The sequence below is a fragment of the Oncorhynchus tshawytscha genome, linkage group LG15 (assembly GCF_018296145.1).
Source record: "Oncorhynchus tshawytscha isolate Ot180627B linkage group LG15, Otsh_v2.0, whole genome shotgun sequence".
NCBI lineage: Eukaryota > Metazoa > Chordata > Actinopteri > Salmoniformes > Salmonidae > Oncorhynchus > Oncorhynchus tshawytscha.
The window spans coordinates 35685303-35700563 of NC_056443.1; the positions used below are offsets into that span (position 1 = coordinate 35685303).

The window sequence follows — 15261 nt, forward strand, 5'->3', positions numbered from 1 at the left end:
AGGGAACATATGCTTCTGCCGAACCTCTGACCATCTAGGTGATGGCGTTTGACTATATTTGTCACCCCTTGATAGCTCAGTTGGTAGAGCGGAGGACTGTAGGTGAAATTGCTGTAATCCTTAGGTCGCTGGTTCAAATCCGGCTCAAAGGATTGTACATTTTCTTGTGGCTTACGCAACTTTTTGACAGCAGTGCACCTTGACATGTGCTTGACAAAAAAATATCTTTCCCTGAGAGAAGAAATCTTCACTTGTTGACCTTTGATAGGAATGTTGGTAGAGCAGCAGAGAGTTCTCGAGATTGCAACAGTCCTTAGGTCGCTGACTCAGAAGAGTATAACTTTTTCTGCAGTTGTGCCAAGTTTTTGACTTATGCCTAGTGTTTCCCCAAAAGCAAGTCATTCCCTGAGCGGGAATCAAACCCAGGCTGCGGTGGTAAAAGAACCGAATCCTAACCACTAGACCAACAGGGAGAGAGAAAAAGACATTTCGCAGTGAGGGGGCTAAACAGCGATTTTATTCCTCGGCTCACTTTTTGTCTATTCCCAAATGCAACTACTTGCAATCTAAGGGGATGTAGCTCAGAGGAATAGAGCATTAGTTGAACGTACGAAGACCTGGGGGCAATCCTCAGCAGCTCCAAGACACCACCAAACTCAGCAGATTCATTTCTTAAAGGGAACATATGCTTCTGCCGAACCTCTGACCATCTAGGTGATGGCGTTTGACTACATTTGTCATCCTTCGATAGCTCAGTTGGTAGAGCGGAGGACTGTAGGTGAAATTGCTGTAATCCTTAGGTCGCTGGTTCAAATCCGGCTCGAAGGATTGTACATTTTCTTGTGGCTTACGCCAACTTTTTGACAGCAGTGCACCTTGACATGTGCTTGACAAAAAAATATCTTTCCCTGAGAGAAGAAATCTTCACTTGTTGACCTTTGATAGGAATGTTGGTAGAGCAGCAGAGAGTTCTCGAGATTGCAACAGTCCTTAGGTCGCTGACTCAGAAGAGTATAACTTTTTCTGCAGTTGTGCCAAGTTTTTGACTTATGCCTAGTGTTTCCCCAAAAGCAAGTCATTCCCTGAGCGGGAATCAAACCCAGGCCGCGGTGGTAAAAGAACCGAATCCTAACCACTAGACCAACAGGGAGAGAGAAAAAGACATTTCGCAGTGAGGGGGCTAAACAGCGATTTTATTCCTCGGCTCACTTTTTGTCTATTCCCAAATGCAACTACTTGCAATCTAAGGGGATGTAGCTCAGAGGAATAGAGCATTAGTTGAACGTACGAAGACCTGGGGGCAATCCTCAGCAGCTCCAAGACACCACCAAACTCAGCAGATTCATTTCTTAAAGGGAACATATGCTTCTGCCGAACCTCTGACCATCTAGGTGATGGCGTTTGACTACATTTGTCATCCTTCGATAGCTCAGTTGGTAGAGCGGAGGACTGTAGGTGAAATTGCTGTAATCCTTAGGTCGCTGGTTCAAATCCGGCTCGAAGGATTGTACATTTTCTTGTGGCTTACGCCAACTTTTTGACAGCAGTGCACCTTGACATGTGCTTGACAAAAAAATATCTTTCCCTGAGAGAAGAAATCTTCACTTGTTGACCTTTGATAGGAATGTTGGTAGAGCAGCAGAGAGTTCTCGAGATTGCAACAGTCCTTAGGTCGCTGACTCAGAAGAGTATAACTTTTTCTGCAGTTGTGCCAAGTTTTTGACTTATGCCTAGTGTTTCCCCAAAAGCAAGTCATTCCCTGAGCGGGAATCAAACCCAGGCTGCGGTGGTAAAAGAACCGAATCCTAACCACTAGACCAACAGGGAGAGAGAAAAAGACATTTCGCAGTGAGGGGGCTAAACAGCGATTTTATTCCTCTGCAAACTTTTTGTATATTCCCAAATGCAACTACTTGCAATCTAAGGGGATGTAGCTCAGAGGAATAGAGCATTCGTTGAACGTACGAAGACCAATCCTCAGCAGCTCCAAGAAACCACCAAACTCAGCAGATTAATTTCTTAAAGGGAACATATGCTTCTGCCGAACCTCTGACCATCTAGGTGATGGCGTTTGACTACATTTGTCATCCTTCGATAGCTCAGTTGGTAGAGCGGAGGACTGTAGGTGAAATTGCTGTAATCCTTAGGTAGCTGGTTCAAATCCGGCTCGAAGGATTGTACATTTTCTTGTGGCTTACGCCAACTTTTTGACAGCAGTGCACCTTGACATGTGCTTGACAAAAAAATATCTTTCCCTGAGAGAAGAAATCTTCACTTGTTGACCTTTGATAGGAATGTTGGTAGAGCAGCAGAGAGTTCTCGAGATTGCAACAGTCCTTAGGTCGCTGACTCAGAAGAGTATAACTTTTTCTGCAGTTGTGCCAAGTTTTTGACTTATGCCTAGTGTTTCCCCAAAAGCAAGTCATTCCCTGAGCGGGAATCAAACCCAGGCTGCGGTGGTAAAAGAACCGAATCCTAACCACTAGACCAACAGGGAGAGAGAAAAAGACATTTCGCAGTGAGGGGGCTAAACAGCGATTTTATTCCTCGGCTCACTTTTTGTCTATTCCCAAATGCAACTACTTGCAATCTAAGGGGATGTAGCTCAGAGGAATAGAGCATTAGTTGAACGTACGAAGACCTGGGGGCAATCCTCAGCAGCTCCAAGACACCACCAAACTCAGCAGATTCATTTCTTAAAGGGAACATATGCTTCTGCCGAACCTCTGACCATCTAGGTGATGGCGTTTGACTACATTTGTCACCCTTGATAGCTCAGTTGGTAGAGCGGAGGACTGTAGGTGAAATTGCTGTAATCCTTAGGTCGCTGGTTCAAATCCGGCTCGAAGGATTGTACATTTTCTTGTGGCTTACGCCAACTTTTTGACAGCAGTGCACCTTGACATGTGCTTGACAAAAAAATATCTTTCCCTGAGAGAAGAAATCTTCACTTGTTGACCTTTGATAGGAATGTTGGTAGAGCAGCAGAGAGTTCTCGAGATTGCAACCGTCCCTAGGTCGCTGACTCAGAAGAGTATAACTTTTTCTGCAGTTGTGCCAAGTTTTTGACTTATGCCTAGTGTTTCCCCAAAAGCAAGTCATTCCCTGAGCGGGAATCAAACCCAGGCCACGGTGGTAAAAGAACCGAATCCTAACCACTAGACCAACAGGGAGAGTGAAAAAGACATTTGGCAGTGAGGGGGCTAAACAGCGATTTTATTCCTCGGCTCACTTTTTGTCTATTCCCAAATGCAACAACTTGCAATCTAAGGAGATGTAGCTCAGAGGAATAGAGCATTAGTTGAACGTACGAAGACCTGGGGGCAATCCTCAGCAGCTCCAAGACACCACCAAACTCAGCAGATTCATTTCTTAAAGGGAACATATGCTTCTGCCAAACCTCTGACCATCTAGATAATGGCGTTTGACTACATTTGTCACCCTTCGATAGCTCAGTTGGTAGAGCGGAGGACTGTAGGTGAAATTGCTGTAATCCTTAGGTCGCTGGTTCAAATCCGGCTCGAAGGATTGTACTTTTTCTTGTGGCTTACGCCAACTTTTTTTGACACACTCGAGATTGCAACAGTCCTTAGGTCGCTGACTCAGAAGAGTATAACTTTTTCTGCAGTTGTGCCAAGTTTTTGACTTATGCCTAGTGTTTCCCCAAAAGCAAGTCATTCCCTGAGCGGGAATCAAACCCAGGCCGCGGTGGTAAAAGAACCGAATCCTAACCACTAGACCAACAGGGAGAGAGAAAAAGACATTTCGCAGTGAGGGGGCTAAACAGCGATTTTATTCCTCGGCTCACTTTTTGTCTATTCCCAAATGCAACTACTTGCAATCTAAGGGGATGTAGCTCAGAGGAATAGAGCATTAGTTGAACGTACGAAGACCTGGGGGCAATCCTCAGCAGCTCCAAGACACCACCAAACTCAGCAGATTCATTTCTTAAAGGGAACATATGCTTCTGCCGAACCTCTGACCATCTAGGTGATGGCGTTTGACTACATTTGTCACCCTTTGATAGCTCAGTTGGTAGAGCGGAGGACTGTAGGTGAAATTGCTGTAATCCTTAGGTCGCTGGTTCAAATCCGGCTCAAAGGATTGTACTTTTTCTTGTGGCTTACGCCAACTTTTTGATAGCAGTGCACCTTGACCTTTGATAGGAATGTTGGTAGAGCAGCAGAGAGTTCTCGAGATTGCAACAGTCCTTAGGTCGCTGACTCAGAAGAGTATAACTTTTTCTGCAGTTGTGCCAAGTTTTTGACTTTTGCCTAGTGTTTCCCCAAAAGCAAGTCATTCCCTGAGCGGGAATCAAACCCAGGCTGCGGTGGTAAAAGAACCGAATCCTAACCACTAGACCAACAGGGAGAGAGAAAAAGACATTTCGCAGTGAGGGGGCTAAACAGCGATTTTATTTCTCTGCAAACTTTTTGTATATTCCCAAATGGAACTACTTGCAATCTAAGGGGATGTAGCTCAGAGGAATAGAGCATTAGTTGAACGTACGAAGACCCGAAGATTCATTTCTTAAAGGGAACATATGCTTCTGCCGAACCTCTGACCATCTAGGTGATGGCGTTTGACTACTTTTGTCATCCTTCGATAGCTCAGTTGGTATAGCGGAGGACTGTAGGTGAAATTGCTGTAATCCTTAGGTCGCTGGTTCAAATCCGGCTCGAAGAATTGTACATTTTCTTGTGGCTTACGCCAACTTTTTGACAGCAGTGCACCTTGACATGTGCTTGACAAAAAATATCTTTCCCTGAGAGAAGAAATCTTCACTTGTTGACCTTTGATAGGAATGTTGGTAGAGCAGCAGAGAGTTCTCGAGATTGCAACAGTCCTTAGGTCGCTGACTCAGAAGAGTATAACTTTTTCTGCAGTTGTGCCAAGTTTTTGACTTATGCCTAGTGTTTCCCCAAAAGCAAGTCATTCCCTGAGCGGGAATCAAACCCAGGCTGCGGTGGTAAAAGAACCGAATCCTAACCACTAGACCAACAGGGAGAGAAAAAGACATTTCGCAGTGAATGGGCTAAACAGCGATTTTATTCCTCGGCTCACTTTTTGTCTATTCCCAAATGCAACTACTTGCAATCTAAGGGGATGTAGCTCAGAGGAATAGAGCATTAGTTGAACGTACGAAGACCAGCAGATTCATTTCTTAAAGGGAACATATGCTTCTGCCGAACCTCTGACCATCTAGGTGATGGCGTTTGACTACATTTGTCATCCTTCGATAGCTCAGTTGGTAGAGCGGAGGACTGTAGGTGAAATTGCTGTAATCCTTAGGTCGCTGGTTCAAATCCGGCTCGAAGGATTGTACATTTTCTTGTGGCTTACGCCAACTTTTTGACAGCAGTGCACCTTGACATGTGCTTGACAAAAAATATCTTTCCCTGAGAGAAGAAATCTTCACTTGTTGACCTTTGATAGGAATGTTGGTAGAGCAGCAGAGACTTCTCGAGATTGCAACAGTCCTTAGGTTGCTGACTCAGAAGAGTATAACTTTTTCTGCAGTTGTGCCAAGTTTTTGACTTATGCCTAGTGTTTCCCCAAAAGCAAGTCATTCCCTGAGCGGGAATCAAACCCAGGCCGCGGTGGTAAAAGAACCGAATCCTAACCACTACACCAACAGGGAGAGAGAAAAATACATTTCGTAGTGAGGGGGCTAAACAGCGATTTTATTCCTCAGCTCACTTTTTGTCTATTCCCAAGTGCAACTACTTGCAATCTAAGGGGATGTAGCTCAGAAGAATAGAGCATTAGTTGAACGTACGAAGACCTGGGGGCAATCCTCAGCAGCTCCAAGACACCACCAAACTCAGCAGATTCATTTCTTAAAGGGAACATATGCTTCTGCCGAACCTCTAACCATCTAGGTGATGGCATTTGTTGACATTTGTCACCCTTCGATAGCTCAGTTGGTAGAGCGGAGGACTGTAGGTGAAATTGCTGTAATCCTTAGGTCGCTGGTTCAAATCTGGCTCGAAGGAGTGTAAATTTTCTTGTGGCTTACGCCAACTTTTTGACAGCAGTGCACCTTGACCTGTGCTTGACAAAAAATATCTTTCCCTGAGAGAAGAAATCTTCACTTGTTGACCTTTGATAGGAATGTTGGTAGAGCAGCAGAGACTTCTCGAGATTGCAACAGTCCTTAGGTTGCTGACTCAGAAGAGTATAACTTTTTCTGCAGTTGTGCCAAGTTTTTGACTTATGCCTAGTGTTTCCCCAAAAGCAAGTCATTCCCTGAGCGGGAATCAAACCCAGGCCGCGGTGGTAAAAGAACCGAATCCTAACCACTAGACCAACAGGGAGAGAGAAAAAGACATTTCGCAGTGAGGGGGCTAAACAGCGATTTTATTCCTCGGCTCACTTTTTGTCTATTCCCAAATGCAACTACTTGCAATCTAAGGGGATGTAGCTCAGAGGAATAGAGCATTAGTTGAACGTACGAAGACCTGGGGGCAATCCTCAGCAGCTCCAAGACACCACCAAACTCAGCAGATTCATTTCTTAAAGGGAACATATGCTTCTGCCGAACCTCTGACCATCTAGGTGATGGCGTTTGACTACATTTGTCATCCTTCGATAGCTCAGTTGGTAGAGCGGAGGACTGTAGGTGAAATTGCTGTAATCCTTAGGTCGCTGGTTCAAATCCGGCTCGAAGGATTGTACATTTTCTTGTGGCTTACGCCAACTTTTTGACAGCAGTGCACCTTGACATGTGCTTGACAAAAAAATATCTTTCCCTGAGAGAAGAAATCTTCACTTGTTGACCTTTGATAGGAATGTTGGTAGAGCAGCAGAGAGTTCTCGAGATTGCAACAGTCCTTAGGTCGCTGACTCAGAAGAGTATAACTTTTTCTGCAGTTGTGCCAAGTTTTTGACTTATGCCTAGTGTTTCCCCAAAAGCAAGTCATTCCCTGAGCGGGAATCAAACCCAGGCTGCTGTGGTAAAAGAACCGAATCCTAACCACTAGACCAACAGGGAGAGAGAAAAAGACATTTCGCAGTGAGGGGGCTAAACAGCGATTTTATTCCTCGGCTCACTTTTTGTCTATTCCCAAATGCAACTACTTGCAATCTAAGGGGATGTAGCTCAGAGGAATAGAGCATTAGTTGAACGTACGAAGACCTGGGGGCAATCCTCAGCAGCTCCAAGACACCACCAAACTCAGCAGATTCATTTCTTAAAGGGAACATATGCTTCTGCCGAACCTCTGACCATCTAGGTGATGGCGTTTGACTACATTTGTCATCCTTCGATAGCTCAGTTGGTAGAGCGGAGGACTGTAGGTGAAATTGCTGTAATCCTTAGGTCGCTGGTTCAAATCCGGCTCGAAGGATTGTACATTTTCTTGTGGCTTACGCCAACTTTTTGACAGCAGTGCACCTTGACATGTGCTTGACAAAAATGATCTTTCCCTGAGAGAAGAAATCTTCACTTGTTGACCTTTGATAGGAATGTTGGTAGAGCAGCAGAGAGTTCTCGAGATTGCAACAGTCCTTAGGTCGCTGACTCAGAAGAGTATAACTTTTTCTGCAGTTGTGCCAAGTTTTTGACTTATGCCTAGTGTTTCCCCAAAAGCAAGTCATTCCCTGAGCGGGAATCAAACCCAGGCTGCGGTGGTAAAAGAACCGAATCCTAACCACTAGACCAACAGGGAGAGAGAAAAAGACATTTCGCAGTGAGGGGGCTAAACAGCGATTTTATTCCTCGGCTCACTTTTTGTCTATTCCCAAATGCAACTACTTGCAATCTAAGGGGATGTAGCTCAGAGGAATAGAGCATTAGTTGAACGTACGAAGACCTGGGGGCAATCCTCAGCAGCTCCAAGACACCACCAAACTCAGCAGATTCATTTCTTAAAGGGAACATATGCTTCTGCCGAACCTCTGACCATCTAGGTGATGGCGTTTGACTACATTTGTCATCCTTGATAGCTCAGTTGGTAGAGCGGAGGACTGTAGGTGAAATTGCTGTAATCCTTAGGTGACTGGTTCAAATCCGGCTCCTGAAGGATTGTACATTTTCTTGTGGCTTACGCCAACTTTTTGACAGCAGTGCACCTTGACATGTGCTTGACAAAAAATATCTTTCCCTGAGGAGAAGAAATCTTCAAGGTTGACCATTTCATCAAGGAATCAACCACCCGTGACCTTTGATAGGAATGTTGGTAGAGCAGCAGAGAGTTCTCCAGATTGCAACAGTCCTTAGGTCTGCTGACTCAGAAGAGTATAACTTTTCTGCAGTTGTGCCAAAGTTTTTGACTTATGCCTAGTGTTTCCCCAAAGCAAGTCATTCCCTGAGCGGGAATCAAACCCAGGCCACGGTGGTAAAAGAACTTGAATCCTAACCACTAGACCAACAGGGATAGAGAAAAAGACATTGAAAGGCAGTGACAGGGGCTAAACAGCATTGATTTTATTCCTCTGGCTCACTTTTTGTCTATTCCCAAATGCAACTACTTGCAATCTACACTGGGTATGTAGCTCAGACTTTTTGTTAGGAATAGAGCATTAGCTTGAATAGAGCATTAGTTGAACGTACGAAGACCTGGGGCAATCCTCAGCAGCTCCAAGACACCACCAAACTCAGCAGATTCATTTCTTAAAGGGAACATATGCTTCTGCCGAACCTCTGACCATCTAGGTGATGGCGTTTGACTACATTTGTCATCCTTCGATAGCTCAGTTGGTAGAGCGGAGGACTGTAGGTGAAATTGCTGTAATCCTTAGGTCGCTGGTTCAAATCCGGCTCGAAGGATTGTACATTTTCTTGTGGCTTACGCCAACTTTTTGACAGCAGTGCACCTTGACATGTGCTTGACAAAAATATCTTTCCCTGAGAGAAGAAATCTTCACTTGTTGACCTTTGATAGGAATGTTGGTAGAGCAGCAGAGAGTTCTCGAGATTGCAACAGTCCTTAGGTCGCTGACTCAGAAGAGTATAACTTTTTCTGCAGTTGTGCCAAGTTTTTGACTTATGCCTAGTGTTTCCCCAAAAGCAAGTCATTCCCTGAGCGGGAATCAAACCCAGGCCGCGGTGGTAAAAGAACCGAATCCTAACCACTAGACCAACAGGGAGAGAGAAAAAGACATTTCGCAGTGAGGGGGCTAAACAGCGATTTTATTCCTCGGCTCACTTTTTGTCTATTCCCAAATGCAACTACTTGCAATCTAAGGGGATGTAGCTCAGAGGAATAGAGCATTAGTTGAACGTACGAAGACCTGGGGGCAATCCTCAGCAGCTCCAAGACACCACCAAACTCAGCAGATTCATTTCTTAAAGGGAACATATGCTTCTGCCGAACCTCTGACCATCTAGGTGATGGCGTTTGACTACATTTGTCATCCTTCGATAGCTCAGTTGGTAGAGCGGAGGACTGTAGGTGAAATTGCTGTAATCCTTAGGTCGCTGGTTCAAATCCGGCTCGAAGGATTACATTTTCTTGTGGCTTACGCCAACTTTTTGACAGCAGTGCACCTTGACATGTGCTTGACAAAAATATCTTTCCCTGAGAGAAGAAATCTTCACTTGTTGACCTTTGATAGGAATGTTGGTAGAGCAGCAGAGAGTTCTCGAGATTGCAACAGTCCTTAGGTCGCTGACTCAGAAGAGTATAACTTTTTCTGCAGTTGTGCCAAGTTTTTGACTTATGCCTAGTGTTTCCCCAAAAGCAAGTCATTCCCTGAGCGGGAATCAAACCCAGGCCACGGTGGTAAAAGAACCGAATCCTAACCACTAGACCAACAGGGAGAGAGAAAAAGACATTTCGCAGTGAGGGGGCTAAACAGCGATTTTATTCCTCGGCTCACTTTTTGTCTATTCCCAAATGCAACTACTTGCAATCTAAGGGGATGTAGCTCAGAGGAATAGAGCATTAGTTGAACGTACGAAGACCTGGGGGCAATCCTCAGCAGCTCCAAGACACCACCAAACTCAGCAGATTCATTTCTTAAAGGGAACATATGCTTCTGCCGAACCTCTGACCATCTAGGTGATGGCGTTTGACTACATTTGTCATCCTTCGATAGCTCAGTTGGTAGAGCGGAGGACTGTAGGTGAAATTGCTGTAATCCTTAGGTCGCTGGTTCAAATCCGGCTCGAAGGATTGTACATTTTCTTGTGGCTTACGCCAACTTTTTGACAGCAGTGCACCTTGACATGTGCTTGACAAAAATGATCTTTCCCTGAGAGAAGAAATCTTCACTTGTTGACCTTTGATAGGAATGTTGGTAGAGCAGCAGAGAGTTCTCGAGATTGCAACAGTCCTTAGGTCGCTGACTCAGAAGAGTATAACTTTTTCTGCAGTTGTGCCAAGTTTTTGACTTATGCCTAGTGTTTCCCCAAAAGCAAGTCATTCCCTGAGCGGGAATCAAACCCAGGCCACGGTGGTAAAAGAACCGAATCCTAACCACTAGACCAACAGGGAGAGAGAAAAAGACATTTCGCAGTGAGGGGGCTAAACAGCGATTTTATTCCTCGGCTCACTTTTTGTCTATTCCCAAATGCAACTACTTGCAATCTAAGGGGATGTAGCTCAGAGGAATAGAGCATTAGTTGAACGTACGAAGACCTGGGGGCAATCCTCAGCAGCTCCAAGACACCACCAAACTCAGCAGATTCATTTCTTAAAGGGAACATATGCTTCTGCCGAACCTCTGACCATCTAGGTGATGGCGTTTGACTACATTTGTCATCCTTCGATAGCTCAGTTGGTAGAGCGGAGGACTGTAGGTGAAATTGCTGTAATCCTTAGGTCGCTGGTTCAAATCCGGCTCGAAGGATTGTACATTTTCTTGTGGCTTACGCCAACTTTTTGACAGCAGTGCACCTTGACATGTGCTTGACAAAAAATATCTTTCCCTGAGAGAAGAAATCTTCACTTGTTGACCTTTGATAGGAATGTTGGTAGAGCAGCAGAGAGTTCTCCGAGATTGCAACAGTCCTTAGGTCGCTGACTCAGAAGAGTATAACTTTTTCTGCAGTTGTGCCAAGTTTTTGACTTATGCCTAGTGTTTCCCCAAAAGCAAGTCATTCCCTGAGCGGGAATCAAACCCAGGCCACGGTGGTAAAAGAACCGAATCCTAACCACTAGACCAACAGGGAGAGAGAAAAAGACATTTCGCAGTGAGGGGGCTAAACAGCGATTTTATTCCTCGGCTCACTTTTTGTCTATTCCCAAATGCAACTACTTGCAATCTAAGGGGATGTAGCTCAGAGGAATAGAGCATTAGTTGAACGTACGAAGACCTGGGGGCAATCCTCAGCAGCTCCAAGACACCACCAAACTCAGCAGATTCATTTCTTAAAGGGAACATATGCTTCTGCCGAACCTCTGACCATCTAGGTGATGGCGTTTGACATCATTTTTCACCCTTCGATAGCTCAGTTGGTAGAGCGGAGGACTGTAGGTGAAATTGCTGTAATCCTTAGGTAGCTGGTTCAAATCCGGCTCAAAGGATTGTACTTTTTCTGGTGGCTTATGCCAACTTTTTGACAGCAGTGCACCTTGACATGTGCTTGACAAAAAATATCTTTCCCTGAGAGAAGAAATCTTCACTTGTTGACCTTTGATAGGAATGTTGGTAGAGCAGCAGAGAGTTCTCGAGATTGCAACAGTCCTTAGGTCGCTGACTCAGAAGAGTATAACTTTTTCTGCAGTTGTGCCAAGTTTTTGACTTATGCCTAGTGTTTCCCCAAAAGCAAGTCATTCCCTGAGCGGGAATCAAACCCAGGCTGCGGTGGTAAAGAACCGAATCCTAACCACTAGACCAACAGGGAGAGAGAAAAAGACATTTCGCAGTGAGGGGGCTAAACAGCGATTTTATTCCTCGGCTCACTTTTTGTCTATTCCCAAATGCAACTACTTGCAATCTAAGGGGATGTAGCTCAGAGGAATAGAGCATTAGTTGAACGTACGAAGACCTGGGGGCAATCCTCAGCAGCTCCAAGACACCACCAAACTCAGCAGATTCATTTCTTAAAGGGAACATATGCTTCTGCCGAACCTCTGACCATCTAGGTGATGGCGTTTGACTACATTTGTCATCCTTCGATAGCTCAGTTGGTAGAGCGGAGGACTGTAGGTGAAATTGCTGTAATCCTTAGGTCGCTGGTTCAAATCCGGCTCGAAGGATTGTACATTTTCTTGTGGCTTACGCCAACTTTTTGACAGCAGTGCACCTTGACATGTGCTTGACAAAAAATATCTTTCCCTGAGAGAAGAAATCTTCACTTGTTGACCTTTGATAGGAATGTTGGTAGAGCAGCAGAGAGTTCTCGAGATTGCAACAGTCCTTAGGTCGCTGACTCAGAAGAGTATAACTTTTTCTGCAGTTGTGCCAAGTTTTTGACTTATGCCTAGTGTTTCCCCAAAAGCAAGTCATTCCCTGAGCGGGAATCAAACCCAGGCTGCGGTGGTAAAAGAACCGAATCCTAACCACTAGACCAACAGGGAGAGAGAAAAAGACATTTCGCAGTGAGGGGGCTAAACAGCGATTTTATTCCTCGGCTCACTTTTTGTCTATTCCCAAATGCAACTACTTGCAATCTAAGGGGATGTAGCTCAGAGGAATAGAGCATTAGTTGAACGTACGAAGACCTGGGGGCAATCCTCAGCAGCTCCAAGACACCACCAAACTCAGCAGATTCATTTCTTAAAGGGAACATATGCTTCTGCCGAACCTCTGACCATCTAGGTGATGGCGTTTGACTACATTTGTCATCCTTCGATAGCTCAGTTGGTAGAGCGGAGGACTGTAGGTGAAATTGCTGTAATCCTTAGGTCGCTGGTTCAAATCCGGCTCGAAGGATTGTACATTTTCTTGTGGCTTACGCCAACTTTTTGACAGCAGTGCACCTTGACATGTGCTTGACAAAAATGATCTTTCCCTGAGAGAAGAAATCTTCACTTGTTGACCTTTGATAGGAATGTTGGTAGAGCAGCAGAGAGTTCTCGAGATTGCAACAGTCCTTAGGTCGCTGACTCAGAAGAGTATAACTTTTTCTGCAGTTGTGCCAAGTTTTTGACTTATGCCTAGTGTTTCCCCAAAAGCAAGTCATTCCCTGAGCGGGAATCAAACCCAGGCTGCTGTGGTAAAAGAACCGAATCCTAACCACTAGACCAACAGGGAGAGAGAAAAAGACATTTCGCAGTGAGGGGGCTAAACAGCGATTTTATTCCTCGGCTCACTTTTTGTCTATTCCCAAATGCAACTACTTGCAATCTAAGGGGATGTAGCTCAGAGGAATAGAGCATTAGTTGAACGTACGAAGACCTGGGGGCAATCCTCAGCAGCTCCAAGACACCACCAAACTCAGCAGATTCATTTCTTAAAGGGAACATATGCTTCTGCCGAACCTCTGACCATCTAGGTGATGGCGTTTGACTACATTTGTCATCCTTCGATAGCTCAGTTGGTAGAGCGGAGGACTGTAGGTGAAATTGCTGTAATCCTTAGGTCGCTGGTTCAAATCCGGCTCGAAGGATTGTACATTTTCTTGTGGCTTACGCCAACTTTTTGACAGCAGTGCACCTTGACATGTGCTTGACAAAAATATCTTTCCCTGAGAGAAGAAATCTTCACTTGTTGACCTTTGATAGGAATGTTGGTAGAGCAGCAGAGACTTCTCGAGATTGCAACAGTCCTTAGGTCGCTGACTCAGAAGAGTATAACTTTTTCTGCAGTTGTGCCAAGTTTTTGACTTATGCCTAGTGTTTCCCCAAAAGCAAGTCATTCCCTGAGCGGGAATCAAACCCAGGCTGCTGTGGTAAAAGAACCGAATCCTAACCATAGACCAACAGGGAGAGAGAAAAAGACATTTCGCAGTGAGGGGGCTAAACAGCGATTTTATTCCTCGGCTCACTTTTTGTCTATTCCCAAATGCAACTACTTGCAATCTAAGGGGATGTAGCTCAGAGGAATAGAGCATTAGTTGAACGTACGAAGACCTGGGGGCAATCCTCAGCAGCTCCAAGACACCACCAAACTCAGCAGATTCATTTCTTAAAGGGAACATATGCTTCTGCCGAACCTCTGACCATCTAGGTGATGGCGTTTGACTACATTTGTCATCCTTCGATAGCTCAGTTGGTAGAGCGGAGGACTGTAGGTGAAATTGCTGTAATCCTTAGGTCGCTGGTTCAAATCCGGCTCGAAGGATTGTACATTTTCTTGTGGCTTACGCCAACTTTTTGACAGCAGTGCACCTTGACATGTGCTTGACAAAAAATATCTTTCCCTGAGAGAAGAAATCTTCACTTGTTGACCTTTGATAGGAATGTTGGTAGAGAGCAGCAGAGAGTTCTCGAGATTGCAACAGTCCTTAGGTCGCTGACTCAGAAGAGTATAACTTTTTCTGCAGTTGTGCCAAGTTTTTGACTTATGCCTAGTGTTTCCCCAAAAGCAAGTCATTCCCTGAGCGGGAATCAAACCCAGGCTGCTGTGGTAAAAGAACCGAATCCTAACCACTAGACCAACAGGGAGAGAGAAAAAGACATTTCGCAGTGAGGGGGCTAAACAGCGATTTTATTCCTCGGCTCACTTTTTGTCTATTCCCAAATGCAACTACTTGCAATCTAAGGGGATGTAGCTCAGAGGAATAGAGCATTAGTTGAACGTACGAAGACCTGGGGGCAATCCTCAGCAGCTCCAAGACACCACCAAACTCAGCAGATTCATTTCTTAAAGGGAACATATGCTTCTGCCGAACCTCTGACCATCTAGGTGATGGCGTTTGACTACATTTGTCATCCTTCGATAGCTCAGTTGGTAGAGCGGAGGACTGAGGTGAAATTGCTGTAATCCTTAGGTCGCTGGTTCAAATCCGGCTCGAAGGATTGTACATTTTCTTGTGGCTTACGCCAACTTTTTGACAGCAGTGCACCTTGACATGTGCTTGACAAAAAAATATCTTTCCCTGAGAGAAGAAATCTTCACTTGTTGACCTTTGATAGGAATGTTGGTAGAGCAGCAGAGAGTTCTCGAGATTGCAACAGTCCTTAGGTCGCTGACTCAGAAGAGTATAACTTTTTCTGCAGTTGTGCCAAGTTTTTGACTTATGCCTAGTGTTTCCCCAAAAGCAAGTCATTCCCTGAGCGGGAATCAAACCCAGGCTGCTGTGGTAAAAGAACCGAATCCTAACCACTAGACCAACAGGGAGAGAGAAAAGACATTTCGCAGTGAGGGGGCTAAACAGCGATTTTATTCCTCGGCTCACTTTTTGTCTATTCCCAAATGCAACTACTTGCA

General features: G+C 45.0%; 15 non-coding genes across 15 annotated transcripts; all 15 read left to right on the top strand.

Annotated features, from left to right (window-relative positions):
- Positions 1-741: 741 nt before the first annotated feature.
- On the top strand, positions 742-828 carry trnay-gua. Its single transcript is given in 2 exon segments — positions 742-778; positions 793-828. It is a non-coding gene; the product is annotated as a tRNA-Tyr (tRNA).
- Positions 829-1418: 590 nt separating this feature from the next.
- Positions 1419-1505, top strand: trnap-agg. Its single transcript is given in 2 exon segments — positions 1419-1455; positions 1470-1505. It is a non-coding gene; the product is annotated as a tRNA-Tyr (tRNA).
- A 1936-nt stretch (positions 1506-3441) lies between these two features.
- trnay-gua lies at positions 3442-3528 on the top strand. The gene is given in 2 exon segments: positions 3442-3478; positions 3493-3528. It is a non-coding gene; the product is annotated as a tRNA-Tyr (tRNA).
- A 1705-nt stretch (positions 3529-5233) lies between these two features.
- On the top strand, positions 5234-5320 carry trnay-gua. The gene is given in 2 exon segments: positions 5234-5270; positions 5285-5320. It is a non-coding gene; the product is annotated as a tRNA-Tyr (tRNA).
- A 1265-nt stretch (positions 5321-6585) lies between these two features.
- trnay-gua lies at positions 6586-6672 on the top strand. Its single transcript is given in 2 exon segments — positions 6586-6622; positions 6637-6672. It is a non-coding gene; the product is annotated as a tRNA-Tyr (tRNA).
- Positions 6673-7262: 590 nt separating this feature from the next.
- Positions 7263-7349, top strand: trnay-gua. The gene is given in 2 exon segments: positions 7263-7299; positions 7314-7349. It is a non-coding gene; the product is annotated as a tRNA-Tyr (tRNA).
- Positions 7350-8683: 1334 nt separating this feature from the next.
- Positions 8684-8770, top strand: trnay-gua. Its single transcript is given in 2 exon segments — positions 8684-8720; positions 8735-8770. It is a non-coding gene; the product is annotated as a tRNA-Tyr (tRNA).
- Positions 8771-9358: 588 nt separating this feature from the next.
- trnay-gua lies at positions 9359-9445 on the top strand. The gene is given in 2 exon segments: positions 9359-9395; positions 9410-9445. It is a non-coding gene; the product is annotated as a tRNA-Tyr (tRNA).
- Positions 9446-10031: 586 nt separating this feature from the next.
- Positions 10032-10118, top strand: trnay-gua. The gene is given in 2 exon segments: positions 10032-10068; positions 10083-10118. It is a non-coding gene; the product is annotated as a tRNA-Tyr (tRNA).
- Positions 10119-10707: 589 nt separating this feature from the next.
- trnay-gua lies at positions 10708-10794 on the top strand. Its single transcript is given in 2 exon segments — positions 10708-10744; positions 10759-10794. It is a non-coding gene; the product is annotated as a tRNA-Tyr (tRNA).
- Positions 10795-12059: 1265 nt separating this feature from the next.
- trnay-gua lies at positions 12060-12146 on the top strand. Its single transcript is given in 2 exon segments — positions 12060-12096; positions 12111-12146. It is a non-coding gene; the product is annotated as a tRNA-Tyr (tRNA).
- A 589-nt stretch (positions 12147-12735) lies between these two features.
- Positions 12736-12822, top strand: trnay-gua. Its single transcript is given in 2 exon segments — positions 12736-12772; positions 12787-12822. It is a non-coding gene; the product is annotated as a tRNA-Tyr (tRNA).
- Positions 12823-13411: 589 nt separating this feature from the next.
- On the top strand, positions 13412-13498 carry trnay-gua. The gene is given in 2 exon segments: positions 13412-13448; positions 13463-13498. It is a non-coding gene; the product is annotated as a tRNA-Tyr (tRNA).
- Positions 13499-14085: 587 nt separating this feature from the next.
- Positions 14086-14172, top strand: trnay-gua. Its single transcript is given in 2 exon segments — positions 14086-14122; positions 14137-14172. It is a non-coding gene; the product is annotated as a tRNA-Tyr (tRNA).
- A 591-nt stretch (positions 14173-14763) lies between these two features.
- Positions 14764-14849, top strand: trnal-gag. The gene is given in 2 exon segments: positions 14764-14800; positions 14814-14849. It is a non-coding gene; the product is annotated as a tRNA-Leu (tRNA).
- Positions 14850-15261: the final 412 nt, after the last annotated feature.